General features: G+C 43.8%; 2 protein-coding genes across 4 annotated transcripts in view; both read right to left on the bottom strand.

The window, feature by feature from the left end:
* The window catches only part of LOC143025326 (BTB/POZ domain-containing protein KCTD20-like), a 328,555-nt gene that overhangs the window by 87,087 nt on the left and 223,968 nt on the right, over positions 1 to 17,500 (bottom strand). The gene's annotated exons all lie outside the window — the stretch shown is intronic.
* Positions 1 to 17,500, bottom strand: part of LOC143025328 (uncharacterized) — a 210,325-nt gene that overhangs the window by 2,572 nt on the left and 190,253 nt on the right. The gene's annotated exons all lie outside the window — the stretch shown is intronic.

The following is a 17,500-nucleotide window of genomic DNA, read 5'->3' as shown; positions in this document are numbered from 1 at the left end:
GATGCAGTCTACGCGGAATCGAGGAGATGGGGGAGGGAGGGGTTCAGATCCCTGGGGGCACACCCTCCTCTTTCCCTCCTCCTCCTCCTCCCCCTACGACACCACACACTGGTGTAACATAAAAAGATTTTTCATCATGACGCTCTTGGGATATTTTGTCCTGGTTCACGTACACACACACACACACACACACACACACACACACACACACACACACACACATACATATATATATATATATATATATATATATATATATATATATATATATATGTATATATATATGGGGGTCAGTAGCGGTGAAACGGGATTTACTTGGTTAAATAGATAATTTCACTCGAACTCAGCTAAACCCCCTTACATCTGAAGGGGTTATATTTAGCCTCTTCACAACACAAGGGGTTAGAACCTAACCCCCATACACTTAACATTTTATCCTGGCCGCAGCCAGATAAGAAAAGGGTTTACGCTTAATCTTTGTTAATGTTATTTAACCCCTTCCGTGCTGAATGGTTCTCTCTCTCTCTCTCTCTCGTCTTGGTTGGCACCCGACTACTCTATTCATCTTCGTGGCGCCCTTAACCCCCTTTCCCCCTACACCCTAACCGCTCGTTATGGAAAAGGTTAACAAAATCCCCTCTGACAGCCAACCTTGATTTACGCTGTTTATCCAAGAAATTCGTTTATCTTCCTCAGCAAAGCCAAGAGGAAAAAAATTAGAAAATTCTCAAAACCGACTCTTCCCCCCACCCCCACCACCTCCACGCCCCGCTCCCCGAAAACCGAATTAATCTCATCACGTCAAAATAATTGTATTGTCCGATCCGTCCTGGAGAGTGAGAGATACAGGGAGGGAGACGGCGAGAGAGAGAGAGAGAGAGAGAGAGAGAGAGAGAGAAAGAGGAAGAGGAGAAGGAAGGAAGTAGGCACGGGGAAAGATAGATAGAAAGTGAAAAAGAGAGAGAGAGAAAGGGGAAGAGAACTACAGCGAGAGACAGGGGTGGGGAGAGGAGGATCAAGCGAAAAAGAAGGAAGAGATGAAAGACGAAAGAAATGATATTAGAAGGGAGAGAGAAAGAAAGAAGAAAAAAAAAAAAAAAGACACAGCACCGTCCCACAAAGACTTGAGTTTTTGTACCAGCTGACGTCAGGCGATTTTATTCAGCCGAGGCGAGGGACAAGGTCTGGGCTTGCGAAAGGGATAACAACTCTACTAACGAATTCCCTTTTGAAAGATGACACACTGCTGCATACCTGACCCCCTGATATCCATCCCTCTGAATCCACTCTCCCCCCGGGAGGACAGAGTCCACCTGGCCAGGGTGCGGTGCGGCCTCCATCCAGCCCTTCTCACTTTCCAGAGATGGCTGGATGGCAGCATCACAGATCACTGACTCTCCAGGATGTAACACTTCATGCCATACCATACAACACATTATGGAAGTGTGCATTGTACACAGTTACACATGCCAATAACACGGCATATACTCTACAAAGGATTTGTGGGGAAACACCTTTCCAATCTCAGGGAGACGGGACTGCTCGGCCAGACAGTCTAGGGAACAACAACAACAACAACAACGATTCGTCTAAAGCCATAAAACCACTTTAAATATTTTATTCTTGTTAACACCAAGCAATTTTATTCAGCTAGGGGGGGGGCGGAGGGAACCTCTGGGCCCGTCATGATCAATTCGTCCATTACGAGAGGCTGGGATTGACATCATCCCAACTCCACTCCAAGTCAATCAATTTCAACTTTCAATTCGGCACGTCTTCTTTAACCCGTGAATAACGTGATTAGAATCACCCGGCGAACACTAAAGAGAGGGCGAGAGACAGGGAGGGAGGGAGGGAGAGGGAAGATAAAGAGAGGGCGAGAAATGGAGACTGAGGATGAGAGAGTGAGAGTGAGAGAGAGTGAGTGAGAGAGACAGGGAGAAAGTGAGATTGAGAGAGAAAAAATGAGGGTGAGAGAGGGAGGGAGGAAGAGAAAGAGAGAGAGAGTGAGGATGAGAAAGTGAGAGTGAGAGAGAAAGTGAGGGTGAGAGAGAGAGAGAGAGAGAGAGAGAGAGAGAGAGAGAGAGAGAGAGAGAGAGAGAGAGAGAGAGAGAGAGAGAGAGAGAGAGAGAGAGAGAGCCAGAGTCGAACCCATCATTATATCGACTTTTCATTCAAAATCCCTTATTGGCGTCTGGCGATTCTATTCAGGTTATGGCGACTCCTGTGCCACATGGCCTCCCTCAGCATGAGAGAGGGGTTCTGTGCCCACAGAGGCCCTTTTCTGGTCGGGTTCCGTCCCTGAACTCAATAAAATTGTCTAGCGCCACGCTAAAGAGGTTGACTAAATATTCTTCTAGGAGCCATAGCAGCTACTTCTGTTGAATATATATATATATATATATATATATATATATATATATATATATATATATATATATATATATATATATATATATATTGTATATTTAGGGCGCAGATTCTCACTAATACACACTGAGTTAAACACGACAGCATTTTGGCACTGGTTAATCTTCTTACTGAGATTTTCAATTTTCCTCACAGTAGGTCTCATTTCAGGAGGGTGGGCAAATACAAGCCTTCCATAGTCTTCCATATTTAATTTACGTTTCGACTTCAGGGAGTCATCTTCAGAATAGTTACAAGAGAAAAGTCACAATTTTCAAAGCTACATGATTCACAATTGACAATGGTGTACATACAACATGGGTTTAAATATGGGCCGCTTGGGAACGGTGCATGGGTCGTGACACGCTACGTAGCCGGACACTACGTCTTGGAGGGGGAGGGGGAGGAGGAGGGAGAGGGGGGGAGTCAGGTAAGGTAGGTCTTCTCGCTGGGGCACGACGCTGGTCATGTGGGGGTTGGTGAGGTGTAGGAGGGGGAGGGGGAGAGGAAGGAGGTGGGTGTTGCTGTTGTTGGGCTCCAAATCTCGTGGAAGAATTAAATAGCGGGATGGCAGAAATCATATTACATTGAATGTTAATAATTGGAGCTCTCTCCCTAATATGGATGGCTTCAAGCATTTTTAGTTCCTTAATTTTGGCACAGTGTGCAACTATCCTGGTGTTATCCACGATTGTCTTCCTATCGATTAAAGCCTGGTGGTATTGGAGGTGGTGTTGTTTAATTGCTCCTTGTTGTAAATGTAGGGACAACCGTCTACTCAGTTGGCATGTCGTGAACCCAATATATGAGGAATTACGGGGTGCGCAGTCCCCAGAAGTACAGTGATATTCATATATGATATTAGTTCTCGATAATATGCCGCCATTGCCAGACAGATTGTTTTTCACAACAAGGGAACAGGTACGGGGGTTGTCATAGAATATAATAACTTTTAAGTTATCATAATCACCTATTGGCTTACAGTTTCTATGTATGATGTCTTTCATGTGTTTCTCATCTTGGCGGTACGAACTACAATAAATATTCTTGTAAAATACAGTAACGGTCTTGGCTTGGTCCGGTGTTTTCACAGCAAGTTTGCGTTCTAGTAAATCCTTAGTTACACTATCAAAGTCTTGATTAGAATAACCATTACATATATACATGTATATATATATATATATATATATATACATATATATATATATTACATATATATATATATATATATTTATACATATGTATATATTACATACATATTATATATATATGTATATATATATATAATATACATATATATATATATATATGTATATATATATACAATCTATATATGTATATACATATACATATATTATACATATATATATATATATATATATATATATATAATATGAATTATATGTTTCTTTTTCTTTCCTATTCAGCTTCTGTCCTTCTCATAGAACAAATGGTCCCCTGTCGGCCATTGAACACCATTATTATGTACAATCTCCCTAAATATTCGTGACCCATTTCCTATTCCAATTCCCAATTTTGTTTTGATTCCCACCCATCGGTTCGAAAAGGGCCTGGAAAGGTCTCCTGCTCCATGCCACATTCCCATTCCAGGCATACTTCCAATCACAGCATCCCCATTCCCAGGATATCCCCAATCACTGAATTCCCATTCCCAATCTCGGAATTCCAAGTTCCACTCCCGACAGCGGGGCTGAAATCAGAGGAATAGCGTCCTTATGGGCACTGTGGCGCTCTCAGATGTTCCTTACGTAGAACAAAGGTGCTGACATGCGTCCAGGATAAATTGGCAATTGATATGAGAGCCGAATGAGAAAGAAACGCTAGGGTGATGGTCAGTAAGTATAGGAATATATTCATATACATAATGATTCAGTATGTGTGCCTCATCATCTAAAAACACACACACACACACACGACTCGATGGTGCAGTGATAGTATTCGCGGCCGCCACTACAGCGGCCCGGGTTCGAATCCCGCCCAGGGCTGAAATAACTTTAGCCTCGCTGTGCTGCGAGTCGTTACTCCAACTCTCGTTGGCGGGGAGTTGAGGGTGTATGTGCGCGTGAGGTCACAGCATTACACATAGATCGGTCATACATGAGCTTTGAGTTCTCTTCCGGGAGGGTAAAAACTGTCGATCAGGAGTCCAACACGTGATCCAAGACAATGGTGATTCACACACACGAGCACACACACACACACACACACACACACACACACACAACAATACACACAATCACACACACACACACACAATCACACACACACACACACACAAACACACACAGTGTGTAGCGGGAGACGGGGCGATCCTTCATCGCTAGGGTCGATAGGAGGGGCGGTTCAATGGATTTTATGTATTTACGATGTGGAAGCACGTTATAGCTCGGCCACCCCCCTTAAATGGGGGAAAGGGCTTTCAGTATGAATGTACGTGTTCACACAAGCATACATACACACACAAACACGCGCGCACACATGCTGCAGACGTGTCAGCAAATAGGTAGAACATGTGTTAATATTCATAAACATAATGAATGCAATATGACGGAATTCTGAATCTGAATTGGCGCAATCACGGGACAATATCACTCGAAGCGGTCCATCCTGCACCCGGCCTTCCTCCCAAACACCAGCCAAAAAGGACAATGAAGTCGCCGAAACCGGAAAAAAGCCACATATCTGATGTGTTCTGGATACAATTACTCTCAATTCGGGCGGGTTTCGCTCGTGCTTGACGGGATAACGACCTCGGGAGACGCTAAGCGTCTCCAGGCGTGAGTTCATCGGTTCTTCTTTACTTTCGCATAAACCCCTTAATCATAGTGACGCACTAAATACAGTCAGAATAGGGGATAAACCTCGACAAAGACGCCTTAATGTTATCACCACTGGAAACGCTTTGGGATGAGATATGGGGCATCGCAGTTCCCAGTGTCTCATTGTACCTCAAGCCATCTGTCCGCTCTTCTCTCTCCCACCCATTCTCTCCTCTCCATCTTCCCTCTCCAGAATTCGCTCACCCAAGATTGGAACCTATTCGTTGCATCATCACCTGCGACCTACAACCACAAGCGGCAACCTCCACCTATCCCGGTCAGGCGCCCACTTCTACCCCTCCCATCTTCTATACTCCACCCCCTCCTTGTATTCTCGCCCATTCTCAGTCTTCCTTGAGTAGGACATCCACAAGGCTATGCATATAAAGTATCAATGCTCAGGCCCAATGTTCTTGTCTGGAGGGGTGGGGAGCTGGCCTGGGGAGGCTACTTCTATTCCTCCTCAGACCCAAAACCGCTGGCCATATTCTTCACCCTGTCGCTGCGTTTTACGACTAAGTAATTCATTCTAGCTGTCGCCAGGTGATATTATTAGACTAGGAAGTACCACGTTCCGTAGCAAAATGGTAAAACATATCTCAAGCCCATTCCATGTATACTTATGCATTACTGTTCTTTAGCTTCCGGGAAATTATCCCCTTTCAACACTGAATAATCACTAAGTAACCACCAACTCCCATTAAGAAGTCCACGGAGACCCCGAACGGCTTACAACTGACCCAACATGATATAATTTTGTTCTAGTTGACGGTGTGAGACAGGAAATGGAGTCCCCCCTATGGGAAATGGACTCCCTACTCAAAATGCTAGGAGAGTTGACATACAATATTCACTTCATAATGTATTCCTTTGTGTACACAAACACATGAAACACTCTGTAGCAAACATTAGCTTCACGCTCTGGAAACCACGCAATAGTTCGAGACTTTTGACAGCGGTTGTATGGGATCGTATCCTTTGTGTACACAAACACATGAAACACTCTGTAGCTCACGCCCTGGAAGCCACACAATGGTTAAAGACTTTTAACAGCGGTTGTAGGGGGATGGTCTCCTGGGATCAGATTCATAAATTTTTTTGTGATCGTGAGCTTCATCGTAAAATGTGAGGGAAGTCCTTCTCCCGGACTTCTTGAGAACATGAGAACATAAGAATGAAAGAAGACTGCCAGAGACCATAAGGCCTACGCTGGAAAGTTCCATGTCCATTACCATCTATCATTCCCATAAGGTTATCTAATCTTCTTTTAAAACAAACGATAGTTTCAACGCTCAACACAAGGTAACTAAGTCTATTCCATTCGTTAACCATTCCATTGGTAAACCAATTCTTGCCTATTTCCTTCTTAAATTTAAATTGTTCAATTTAGATCCATTAATGTGAGTCCAGCCCTGTTGTCTTAATATGATGACCTTGTCTGCATCACCCTTGTTAAAGCCCTTGAGCAAGAGTAGCAGAACAAATTTAATTCCAAATTCAATTTCTTGCCAAAATGGAAATTTGATAGAGCAGGTGGCAACTGGCGTAGAATATATTAGTATTGAACTAATCCAAACGGAAAGAAATTGGAGAGAGAAGAGAGAAAGAGACAGAGAGAGAGAGAGAGAGAGAGAGAGAGAGAGAGAGAGAGAGAGAGAGAGAGAGAGAGAGAGAGAGAGAGAGAGGGGGGGGGATATGCCAGACGATTTTATTCAGTACCAATGTGAAAATATCCAGGAACTACCAACTTCACATAAGTAGAGGAACCAGGAGGAGCAAACACATCGAGGCATACTCCATTCTAAAAGGTACGTTGGGTGTTCCGTGGTCCCCGATACCTTCAGGCCCCAATGACAAAAGAATAGGGAAGCTTATGCCTTTTTTTATGACGTACTTTCTCCGTGACGTCAGTTTTGTGACGTCATTCTTCTATGGCGTTTATAGCCATAGCTCTAAGCTTCCGTCTCGCCAAGTGTATATGTGGGTATTCACTTCTAGTCCCAACAAAGGAGGAAGAGGAATTGGAAGAGGAGGAGGAGGAGGAGGAGGAGGGTAGGGAAAACAAAGAGGAAGACAAGGAGATGGAGTAGGAAGAGAAGATAGAATTAAGAGGAGAAGGACAGGGAAAACAAAGAGGGAGAGAAGGAGGAGGAGAAGCAGAGGTAGGAGGAGGAGCAGAAAGAGGAGAAAGAAGAGGAGGAGAAGATGGAGGAAGGAGGAGGAGGAGGAGCAGGATTAGGAGAAAGAGAAGAAAAAGGAGGAGGAAGAGGAGGAGGAGGAAGAGGAGGAGGAGGAGGAGGAAGAGGAGGGGGGAGAATAGGAGTAAGAAGAGAAGGTAAATAAATAAGGCGGAGAGGTACGAGGGGAAAGAGGAGGAAGAGGAGGAGGAGGAAGAGGAGGAGAAAGAGGAGGAGGAGGAGGAGGAGAAGCAGAGAAGCAGAAGGAGGAGAGGTAGGAGATGAAAAAGAAAGAGAAGGAAAACAAGATGGAGGAGAGGCACGAGGAGAAAGAAGAGGAGAAGAAAAAATAGGAGCAGTAGGAGGTAGAAGGAAAGGGGGCGAGGGAGAGGAGGGAAGGAAGAGGGAGAGGAGGGAAGGAAGAGGGAGAGGAGGGAAGGAAGAGGGAGAGGAGGGGAGGAAGAGGGAGAGGAGGGGAGGAGAGGAAGAGGAGGGAAGAGGGAGAGGAGGGGAGGAGAGGGAGAGGAGGGGAGGAGAGGAAGAGGAGGGAAGAGGGAGAGGAGGGAAGAGGGAGAGGAGGGGAGGAGAGGAAGAGGAGGGAAGAGGGAGAGGAGGGAAGAGGGAGAGGAGGGAAGAGGGAGAGGAGGGGGATGAGGAGAGAGAGAGGTCAAAGAATGTTGTATAAAAACACAAACTGCCACAATCGCAACGAGAAATCTGATATCCTTCAAAAGAAACTCAGTCCGCTTTTTTACTCCTTTTTTTTTTTCTTCTTCTCTTCCTTTTTCTTTATCTCCGGACACGCTCAACAATTTTATGGCTGTCAGAAGTCTCTGTGTCCGGTAAAAAATAATAACAATAAAAAAATAAAAAAATAAAAAAATCAATAAAATAAAAATAAATAAATAAAAACAGGAAGTAATAAATGCGTGAAATATTAATTTTGTCTAGATGAAACTTGTACCCCGCTTTCAAGTGGACAGTAAATCTAAATAAACAAATACACACACACACACACACACGTGCACACACACGTGCACACACACATGCTCATACTGCTCTACTAAGTATTTCTTCTTAAGAAACTGGCCAACTTCCTTGGAAGACATCCAACTTCGACAACTCGAGGCGTCAATTTGAAGGCAGATGCGGTCCCGCTGCTAATCTCAATAACATCAACAAACCCGGACTTTAGTGGTGTTGTCTTGTAATTAATTTTTTTTACACGCACGCGCGCGCGCACACACACACACACACACACACACACACTAATAGAGGCGCTACAAGTTTTTATTACGTCGAGCTTTTATGCACGCATGCACAACACACATAGTGTATATATATATATATATATATATATATATATATATATATATATATATATACACATATATTACATATACTGTATGTGTGTGTGTGTGTGTGTGTGTGTGTGTGTGTGTGTGTGTGTGTGTGTGTGTGTGTGTGTGTGTGTGTGTGTGTGTGTGTGTGATTCACCATGGTCTTGGAGCATGTGTTGGACTCGTGATCGACAATTTTTACCCTCAAGGGAAGAGAGCTCAAAGCTCATGTATGACCATTCTATGGGTAATGCTGCGACCTTACACGCACACAAACACCCAACTCCCCGCCCACGAGAGTTGGCTCGCAGCGCAGCGATACTGAAATTATTTCAGCCCTGGGCGGGATTTGAACTCGGATCGCTATAGCAGCTGTTGCGGACGCTACCACTGCGCCTTCGAGTCGTGTGTGTGTGTGTGTGTGTGTGTGTGTGTGTGTGTGTGTGTGTGTGTGTATGTGAGGGAGAGAGAGATAGAGAGAAAGAGGGAGAGGAAGAGGGAGAGAGAGATAGAGAGAGAAGCACTCCAAAGCAGCAGCCCAAGCGCCACTGTTCCATAGTTCTCTGTATTTCATTACAGGCGAGAGCATCGAGTCCAGCAGCTTTGTTCAAACAAGAACTTCACAAATCATATATGCAGTTGCGGGAAGGGGGGAGGGGGAGAGGGAAATGGCCGCCGTGTTTCTCGATTTTCGAAAGCTATGAATTATGGGAACAGACATGAAGTAGAGAGAGCCAGACTTTGTCCGAATGTGTCCTCAACTTATCCCGTTTACTGAATAAATTCGTCTGGCGTCTGGCCCAGCAGAAACCTACATGGTCTTCCACGTGATTAGGAAGAGGAAGACGAATAAAGAGAAGAGCAAGAAGACAAAGAAGATGAAGGAAGAAAATAAGAACAAGAAGACGAGGAAGACAAAGACGAAAACGAAAAAAATTAAGAAGACGAAGAGGACGAAGAAGACCAAGAAGACGAATAAGAAGAAGACGAAGAAGGCGGATAAAAAGAAGATGAAGACCAAGATGACAAAGAAGCAGATGAAGACGAAAAAATATAAGACGAAGAAGACCAAGAAGAAAGAGAAAACGATGAAGAAGATGAAGGTGAATGGAAACAAGAAGACGACGAAGAACACGAATAAAAAGAAGACGAATAAGGTGGTCTAATCACTCACCCACTCACTCTCTCAGGTATCCGTGTCGTCTTGCCAGGGCGTCCCCAGCCCCAATTCCTCGAAATTTCTGAAAATCGATTGTGCCACCCGACAGGATAAATTTGTCCTCCACGTCTGCAGCAGGGTCCTCCCCCCCCTCCCTCCGGGAACGCGCAGGCACCCGTGGTCTCCCAGATTCTAACATTGAAGGGGGGGGGGAGAGGGAGGCGCCCCTTTAACCCTCCCCCACCTCTTGGACCCTTCAGTATCCCAGAATCCCCCCCCCGCACTTTTTTCAAGAACGATGAGCAGCAAACAAAGAATTACAGTACAATGGCAAAAGACCTTTTGGTTCATTATGAAGTCCGATTATTAATGAATATAGCAATTCATTAAGTAAAGGATGCTCGATGGCCGAGCGGGTTAGAACGTCGTTTCTTACACCGGAGGACGAAGTGAGGGGATTTCAAATCAGCCGCCAGCGAGTTGGACCAAGGGCATGGTTCATTCATTTCCACGCTACAAAGTCCTCTGTAAGGGGCACCGCCCTAACTTCCTGATAAGGGGGAGTTCGGTACATTAAACCGAATCAAAGCGAGTTAATTGATGAAAATCTTGTTCAACCCTTTTCTGCAACACCACGCGATTCTATTCGTCTAGGAAGGACCCCGTAGCCTCTCTACATCGAAGATCAGTGCCTGGCCTCCTTTCCCTCCTTCGGATTACTTGCAAGTAATAACAAAAGTTGTCAACGTCTCACGGGGGCTTTCGGGTTACTTCTCCCCAACTTGGAGACCAACTTTCGCTCCCCGATCGGATCTAAAGGTCCTTCTTTGATCCCCGGGGTACTCCTCCTCCTCCTCCTCCTCCTCTATACTCAGAACTCGCTCTCTCCTCTCTCATCTTCGTAACCTCTTTGGTACCGTGCCTCACTGTATACCTTTCGTTGTGCCGCCAGACGGTGTTATTATCCACTTTGAAGAAGGTTAATTATGTCAATTAAAGTTAAACAAGCAAACTAAGAACAATTAAGATTTTCTGTACTTTGTCCTGACCACCTCACCCTCCCACTCCAACGAAGTGGGACGTGACAAACCCATGGTAGGGTAAAACCTTGTCAGTTGTAGCAAGCAACTGGTTCATCTTTCTCCATACATTAATATATATATATATATATATATATATATATATATATATATATATAAATATATATATATATATATATATATATATATATATATATATATATATATATATATATATATATATACGTATATCTTCAGGTGAACTCAGACTCGATGACAGTAATAAAATCACCTAACGACAAGGAGGAACCGCATCCGTGCGTGCAGGAATGCGAGGGGGAAATCCAATAAAGGAGGAGAACCACTCGGGCAATGAATAAATAAAGCTTACTGTGTCACCAGCGCACCGGTCACAAGATCAGGCGTTCGTTCGCAACGAAATAATCGTATGATGATGAAAGAAACAATAATAAGAAATAATAATGAGAAACAATAACAACAACAATAATAGTAATAATAATAATAGTTATAACAATAATAAAATCAATAATAATAATATCAATAACAGTAATAATAATATCAAATGTCAATAACAATAATAGTACTGTTAATGTTGAAAACAATGACAATAATAAAACAAACAATAATAAATATAATAATAATAAAAATCATATTAAGTGACAATAATGATTATATGATAGTAATAACAATAACATATAATAATAATATAATTAAATGACCATAAAAATTAAAATAACAATAATAATAATAATAATGATAATAATAATAATAATAATAATAATAATGATAATAAAAAATAGAAAATAATGACGATGATGATGACGACGACGACGCCTCCTGAGCCACGAAAGCCCCAAGAGGGGCTCCCCCCTCTCTCCCCCTCATCTGCCCTCCCTGATTTCTGGTACATTCCAGATCCGGGAAGGAAGGTGTTGGGGGGTCGGATTGCCGAGCATCTGGCCTCAAAATGGGGAACTTTGGCACTTTATATATATATATATATATATATATATATATATATATATATATATATATATATATATATATATATATATATATATATATATATATATATATATATATATATATATATATATATATATATATATATATACACACACACTGAAGCTTTTCCCCCCTTATACGAGAGGTAGCCAAACTAAAGGTACGCACCCACTCTCACTCATTCCACTCCCATCTAAGCTTAGCTCTTCGTGGATGAGGGGTCATCCCTGTCTCCTGCCCAGAAGGGTCAGAAGCAATGCAACAAGACACAGTACATAAAAAGGAAAAAGAATAAGAAGAACAAGATGATTTTTTTTATTTTTTAATTTGCCCATACAAGCTTCCCCACCGGTCGGTGAACCGTCTTATCCACCAGCTCCCCGTGACTTCTGCTTGACCTTGAGGTCCTAACACAAAGGGCTAAGGTTGGGACTACCTTGGCGAAGGCCAGACGACTTTAATCAGGCGAACGTGAGACCCTTTAAGACGGAAGTCTTTCCTCCTCCTCCTCCTCCTCATCCTCCTCCTCCTCCTACCCCGACCTCACGAAGAAGATCAAACTCCTAAAGAAGAGGTCAAGGGAAAATAAAAAGAGGAAGAGAGGTCTAGAAACAGAAAGAGCCAAAGAGAGAGTGAGAGCGAGAGAAAGAAAGAGAGAATGAGAGGGAGAGATCGAGAAAGAGAGAGAGAGCGACAGGGCGCCAAACTGGATTTGCTTCCAAAAAAAAATTCTTTCTTTTTGACCGGCCAAATTAGGTCCGTCTGTTTAAAAGTTCAAACTTTCCAAATTGAAAGCGAAACCCGGTCCTTTCTTTGAAATATCCTTCAATACTGCAGAAAGTGGGGGAGAAGGAGAGGGGTGGGGGATGTTGGAGACAATCTTTCCCAAAGTCCGTAAGGAAGGCTCATAAAGTCAAAGTCTCGTATCTCCTAGGTATATGTGTATGTGCGCGTGTATGTGTGTGACTGTGTGTGTGTATGCGTGTATGTATCTGTGTGTGTGTTTGTGTATGTATGCATCTGTGTGTGTGTGTGTGTGTGTGTGTGTGTGTGTGTGTGTGTGTGTGTGTGTGTGTGTGTGTGTGTGTGTGTGTATGCGTATGTGTGTATGTATCTGTGTGTGTGTGTGTGTGTGTATCTGTGTGTGTGTGTATCTGTGTGTGTGTGTATGTGTGTGTATTTGTGTGCGTGTGTGTGTGTATGCGTATATGTATCTTTGTGTGTGTGTGTGTGTGTGTGTGTATCTGTGTGTGTGTTTGCGTGTATGTATCTGCGTGTGTGTATGCATGTATCTGTGTGTATAATGTATCTGAGTGTGTGTGTGTATGCATGTACACGTGTGTGTGCGTGTGTGTATCTGTGTGTGTATGCGTGTATGTATCTGCGTGTGTGTATGCATGTATCTGTGTGTATGCCTGTATCTCAGTGTGTGTGTGTGTATGCATGTATGTGTGTGTGTGTGTGTGTGTGTGTGTGTGTGTGTGTGTGTGTGTGTGTGTGTGCGCGCGCGTGTGTACATGTGAATATGTGTATGCATCTATGTGTGCGTATATTTGCGCGCGTGCTTGTGTGTATAAAAATTGTGCGTGAATTTATAGTCCAATCACGCGACTCGAAGCGAACACGACGATGACTTGTATGATGGAAAGGATATTCGAGAACGGCCCTATCGGCCTCCTCCGGTGAAGCGGACAAATCGATAGAAGTGACCAAAAGACCCGAGAACAGGGGCCCGCCATGGCACAATGGTAGCGCGCTTGGGGATTTTGGGCGTGTGTTCGAATCCTGACCACGGTGCAAAGGTGAGGAAGTGCATCCACTACGAGCCATGGCCCTCAAAACCGTTGCTGACCTCGGACCTGAGGTAACCTTAGCTTCCTCCGGGTATCGTGTCATACCGTGGACATACCGTATCCTCCTTCGTTCATGATCTCCGAACAGTTCCGGACCACCTACAAGGCTGAGGTACGGGCGGGTAACAGCTTCGCAAACCACGAAGAAGAAGAGAAAGAAAAGAAGAAAAGGAAGAAGACGAAAAAGATGAAAGAAGAGGAAGAAGAATAAGAAAAGGAAGAAGATAAAAAAGAAGAGGAAGAAGAAGAGAAGAAAAAGAAGCTGAGGAAGAAGAAAAAAAGAATAAGAAGGGAAAAAAAGGATACGAAAAAGAAGAGGAAGAAGAAGAGGAAAAAGATGAAGGGGGAGAAGACGAAGAAGAGGAGGAGGAAGACGAAGAAGACGACGAAGAAGAAAAAAGATGAAGAAAATAGAAGAAAAAGAAGAAAAAAAGAAGAGGAAGAAAGAAGGGAAAGAACAAGAGGAAGAAGATAAAGAGGAAGAAGAAGAAGAAGAGGAAAAAGGATAAGAAGAAGAAGAAGAAGAAGAAGAAAGCCGAGGAGGATGGCAAGAGCGGATCCGAGGACGTGTGCGTGATAGGCTGGACGGGATGGGAGGGATCGGGAAAAAGGGCGATAATGCTGTTCACATGGAGAGAAAATAAAGACATAAGGGGGGCTGGAGACATGGAACAGTCATGATATATGTGCGTAGATACAAACACACGAAAACAGACACATATACACACACACACATGGGGTTTTCTGTTGTAGTGGTTAGTTACAAGACCTGCCATATCCAGGTTAGAGTTTCACACAAGACGTGAAAGCTTCTTGATAATGAGAGTTGTTACTGTCACCATTGTGCTGAGGAATGGGCGTTCTGTCTGTGTTATGTCACCAAAGATTTTGTGATCCCTGAGCTCTCATCCGGGAGTGTAGTAGCTGTCTATCACGACTCGGGTACTTAGGGCAAAAAGGGAAGTTGATGAAGAAAGAGAGTAACGAAGACAAGTAGAGGGCGCAACAGGAGACAAGAGACAAGAGGGAGAGAGAATGAGAGGTACGGGGAAGAGAGAGAGAGAGAGAGAGAGAGAGAGAGAGAGAGAGAGAGAGAGAGAGAGAGAGAGAGAGAGAACAGAGAGAGAGAGAGCAGAGAGGAGAGAAAGAGGAGGGAGGGAGGGAGGAAGGGAGGGAGGGAGAGAGTGAGGGAAAAAGGGAGAGACACAGGGAGAAGGGAGAGTGCACAAGAGAAAGAAAGAGAGAGAGGGAAGAGAGAGAGAGAGAGAGAGAGAGAGAGAGAGAGAGAGAGAGAGAGAGAGAGAGAGAGAGAGAGAGAGAGAGAGAGAGAGAGAACAATATAGAAAGAGAGTCCAAACCGTCAAGAAGACAGTGTGTGTGTGTGTGCGGGGACAGTGGCACCGCATGTGCTCTGACTGGTATTGCATGCGGCGCTTATCTTATTGACCGAGGAAGTGACTGCACGTGTGCACGTGTGTGTGTGTGTGTGTGTGTGTGTCTGTGTGTGTGTGTGTGTGTGCTTTTGTCTGTGTATTACTTGTGTGTGTGTGTGTGTGTGTGTTTGCGTGTGTGTGTGTGTGTGTGTGTGTGTGTGTGTGTGTGTGCTTTTGTCTGTGTATTACTTGTGTGTGTGTGTGTGTGTGTGTGTGTGTGTGTGTGTGTGTGTGTGTGTGTGTGTGTGTGTGTGTGTGTGTGTGTGTGTGCTTTTGTCTGTGTATTACTTGTGTGTGTGTGTGTGTGTGTGTGTGTGTGTGTGTGTGTGTGTGTGTGTGTGTGTGTGTGTTTGCGTGTGTGTGTGTGTGTGCCTGTACTTGTGTACATGTGTCTGTACTTGTGTGTGTGTGTGTACTTGTACTTGCGCACATGTGTCTGTACTTGTGTGTGTGTGTATGTGTGTGTGTGTGTGTACCTGTACACACACACTTGTGTGTGTTTGTGTGTATGTGTACGTGCGCGTATGTGTACGTGCGTGTATGTGTACGTGTGTGTACGTGTGTGTGTGTGTGTGACTTTGCCTAATACCATAGACTAATTCCGTACCAGGAAATGCTTGTTAAATTAGTCCCATCGCACACCAAGCTATTTCACTCAGATGTACGGGATCCCACGTCAATAAACCCCTTCTGTACCGGGTGGTTCGCATCATCTCACAATGGCCGCCGCCGGGCGATTTTATTTATTTGTGCGTGATAAGAGCGTTAATAAGGGCGTTGGAAAAAACGCAATACGCTCTGCGTGATACAAAATCTGCTTATAAGCAAATTTCATTACACGGTGGATGTATACACTTATAACACGTCCTGATACGAATTCGTGGAATCAGGGCCCAAAGGTCCTCGTCAACACACACACAAACACACTCAAACACAAGTGCACATACCCGCACATATGCATTAACACGTATACACAAAAGCACAAACACAAGTACACATACACGCACATATGCATTAACACATATACACAAAAGCACACACACAAACACAAGTACACACACACATGCATGAACACACACACACATGTACACATTCACACATGTATGAACACACACACAAATACACATACACGCACATGTGCATGAACACACAAACACAAGTACATATATACGCACACATGCATGATCACACACACACAAACACACACATACACACACACAAATACACATACACGCACATATGCATGAACACACACGCAAACACAAGTACACATGCATGATCACACACACAAACACAAGTACACATACACGCACAAACACAAGTGCACACACACAAACACAAATGCATGAACACACACACACACATACACAAATACACATACGTATGCATGAGCACACACCCACAAACACAAGTACACATACGCGCAGACATGCATGATCACATACACAAACACAAGTATACATACACGGACACATGCATAAACACACACACATACAAATACAAGTAAACACACGCGCACATCCATGCACACACAAATATATATACAAGTACACACGCACGCAAATACACACACACACACGCACACATACATGTACACTCACGCACAAACAAATGACGTCATGACTGACCTCGTTGGTACGATGACGCGGCTCATGCATTATTTTCCTCTATTTGCCTTCAGGCAATTTTATTCAGTTACAGGGAGAAGACCTCGAGAAGAAATGGGGTCTCGATCGATGAAGGGCCCGAATGTGTCACTTTAAGTGAATCAAATCGTCTGGAGAAAACCAGGATTAAATATGGAAAACTTAATGTCATCCGGGTAAAGGTGAGAATCGTTGTATTCTTTTGTCGCATCAAACTCTGAACTCTGATTATGACACTGAACATTTGAGGAAATATAACAAATGAAAAATATTCATAAAGCGGTGCATTCTTCGCAAATGAAGAACCCACGAGTCTGTGAACGTACACAACAACCCGTAGGTACAGTTGGCAAAACTTCCGCGTGGACCACTTGTTCGAACCATGGAAGTGAAACTTGGCAACAGCGCACCCAAGCGTCTTCGTGTGTAAATGTGAAATGAACAGATCACAATGTTCTAACGATCACCTTTTCTTATTACACATTCCGTGACGTCACAGGCATTATTGCCATATACGTGTTCTTCACATTTCATGAACCACGTGGAAGTTTAGCCAATTGTGCACTGGCAGTCCCGATCTTGCAATTGGCTTTTCATC

This window comes from Oratosquilla oratoria, chromosome 5, assembly GCF_046742065.1.
Source record: "Oratosquilla oratoria isolate Oo_2021 chromosome 5, ASM4674206v1, whole genome shotgun sequence".
Classification (NCBI taxonomy): domain Eukaryota; kingdom Metazoa; phylum Arthropoda; class Malacostraca; order Stomatopoda; family Squillidae; genus Oratosquilla; species Oratosquilla oratoria.
Note: the sequence above shows the minus strand (reverse complement) of the source record. Positions and strands in the feature narration are given on the sequence as shown.